Source organism: Suricata suricatta, chromosome 7 (genome assembly GCF_006229205.1).
Source record: "Suricata suricatta isolate VVHF042 chromosome 7, meerkat_22Aug2017_6uvM2_HiC, whole genome shotgun sequence".
NCBI lineage: Eukaryota > Metazoa > Chordata > Mammalia > Carnivora > Herpestidae > Suricata > Suricata suricatta.
The window spans coordinates 80,672,117-80,675,356 of NC_043706.1; positions in this window are offsets into that span (position 1 = coordinate 80,672,117).

Sequence of the window (3,240 nt, forward strand, 5' to 3'; positions counted from 1 at the left end):
ACATGGCAATGAGAGGGAATGACATATGGCCTTTTGTAGGAAAGTGGATGGACCTTGAGGGTGTCATGCTGAGCGAAGTAAGCCAGGCAGAGAAGGACAGAAACCATATGTTTGCACTCATAGGTCTAGCAGGAAAACAGGAGAGACCTAATGGAGGACCATGGGGAGCAGAGGAGGGAGAGAGAGTTGGGGAGAGAGAGGGATGCAAAACTTGAGAGACTATTGAATGCTGAGAATGAACTGAGGGTTGAAGGGCAAGGGGGAGGGGGAAAAAGAGGTGGTGGTAATGGTGGAGGACACTTAAGGGGAAGAACACTGGGTGTTATATGGAAAACAATTTGACAATAAAATATTATGGAAAAAAAAGAAAGAGAAGTCAAATAAAAAATTATTGTTCATTTTTAAGTAGGCTAACACATGATTTTGTAAAAAAAAAAAAAAGACCTTATTTGTGGAAATACATAATGAAGTAGGTACTGCTGACAAAGCATAATATTTGAAGTACGCTTTACAAATGCATTGCAGTGTGGCTCCCAGAGCAGCAACATTGGCCTCACCTTGGACATACTAGTAACGCAGAATCTCAGTCACCATCATGGACTTACTGAATCAGAATTTGCATTCTAAGAAGATATGAATATTAAAATTATAGAAATTCTGATTTTTAAAAACTCAACAAAGAGAATAAAGACAAAGAAGATAAATGAAGACAAGGTGGCAGAATTTTCATAAGTGCTAAATTTAGAAAAGACATGCAAATTCATTATATGATTTTTCTTACTTTTGAATGCTTTAGATATTTTCATAATTAAATCTAAAAATAAAAAAGAGAGGATAAAAAGAAATACTTAAGTTTTCTGGTCCTGGCCATGATGAAATAGCTGGTATTAACCTTATTATAGGAACTTCATTTTTTTGTCATAAACAATGATAAATACTGGAAATATATGTAAAACAATTTTTAAGACATTAGCTAGCAAACAAGAGTGCACAGTTTTTGAGAGAAGGAACCTACACATTTACCTTGACTTTCTCTCAGAAACCATTTTTCAAGTTATGTAAGGAAATAGAGCCAACGCTGAGAGCAACTCTGGATGGGACAACAGAGATTGCTCTTCATGTTACCTAAAGGCGGCTGAGCTGCGGTGCAGTGGATAAAAAAGAAGGAAACCACAAACACCAAATCTCAAAAGTCTGCATCAAAACTCCCAACAAATCCTCGGCTAACTCAGAAGTTAGGTATACACAAGGCAAGACTCCAGGAGGCATAGCAGAGCTGAACAGAGATTTCAGAAGTCGCAAACTACTGTGGAGATATTGGAGTTCAAGCCCAGCCAGAGTGGAATGAACTTGATGAATATCCCAGGCATTGAGTTGAGACTTCAAAGGGCCTAGCTCTTGTAGCCAGGGCAAAATTAAAATAGACCTGCTCTAGAAGAAGGTTAAAAACCTACCCTGAAGTGATTTAACTGCCTACTGGAAAATAAAATAACCTTCTTTAGAAGAATACAATATAATCTAGAACCCCAGCAGTGGCCAACATCTAATACAAACTCACTAAGCATGTGAATAAGAAAGAAACAAATGACAGATAATCAAGAGATAAAGTAGTCTGTAGTCACAGACCCAAAGAGGAACTAGATGTCCATGTTAACAGACAAAACTTTAAACGTGATTAAATGTTGTTACATGTTGAAAAATGTAGAAAAAGGTGAACACAGAGGCTAACAGTTGGAGTATTTAAAAAGAGAATTAGATCTTTAAAAAGAATCAAAAGACACTTTAGAATTGGAAAAGGCAGTATCTGAAATAAGAACTCCTTTGATAGCTCTTGATTTGCATCAGCAGTGTCACTGCAATTAATGGGGGAAAGAAAGTGCTTTAAATAAATGGAGCCATAGCAAGTGGATATCTCTATGGCAAACACATGAACCTTGACTCATTTCATCCCATTAATAAAAATCAATTTAAAGTGGATCAAAAACCTAAATGTGAGTTGGAATACTGAACTTCTATTAGCAAACATATAAAAACATCTTCATACTCTGGAGAATACAAAGATTTTACTAATATACAAAAGCTACCAGCAATAAAAGGAAAATGATAAATTTGACTTTATCAAAATTTGAAATTTTGCTCACTCAAGATACCACTGAAATTGTAAAATCAAGGCAGAATCTGGTAGAGGACATTTTCAATATTAATGTCTGACAAAGACTTTTATCCAAAGCACATAAATAACTTTTACCAATCTGCTTGAAAGAGACAATGTTTTTCTGTTTAAGACAGAAAACTTAAACAGGCATGCACAAAAGAAATCAAAAGCAAATGGTTAATCAGATTATTCATCAACATCACTCATCATCAGGCAAATGAAAGTTAAATATGAAATTAGAGTTAAGGTTTAACTAAAACATACTTTCCAGATTGGGTCAACTCAACAGACTGACAACATCAAAAGCTGGCAATCATATAGAGCTACTAAAACTCATATATCACTGATAGGAGCTTGAAAAGTATAAGTAATTTGTAAAGTGTTTGATAGTATTTTATAAATTGACACAGTAATACCATTACTAGATAATATCCCAAAAAGAAAAAATAAACTACATTTTTTTAATTCATGGCCAGTGTATTCATGATAGACCACTACTAGAAACAACCAGGCCAAAACTAAAAAATAAAACAACAACAATAGTAGAATGGATAAATAAATTGTAGTATACTCATTCAAAGGAATACAACTCAGAAATAAAAAGATTGTGATATTGATACACATGAAAGCATGGATAACCCTCAAAAAGCATAATGTTTATTGAAATTAGCGAGGAAACAGAAACATTTTGTGATTCAATTTATTTTAGGTAAATAAAAGGAAAGCGCAAAATTTATTTTTGGAAATAGAAGTTATGAAAAGGATTACCTCTGAGAAGTAATGGGAAGGGAGGCGATTGACACAAGGGAACATTCTAGGTAATGGCAATATTCTTATCTTGATCTAAAGGTGTTAACATGAGTGTATGCATATATAAGATTCATTAACCTATATACTTAATATTTATACATTTCAATGTATGTCAATTTTATTTCAATTTTAAAAATTCATTGGATGGGTGTAAGAAACTTCAAAAATCGGATTTGTGACTTCAAATACAGATGGATAAAAAGCATCCAGTTTAAGCACAAAAAGAAAACAAGGGATTGAAAAATGAAGTGAGTGACATGTGGGACATGGTCAGA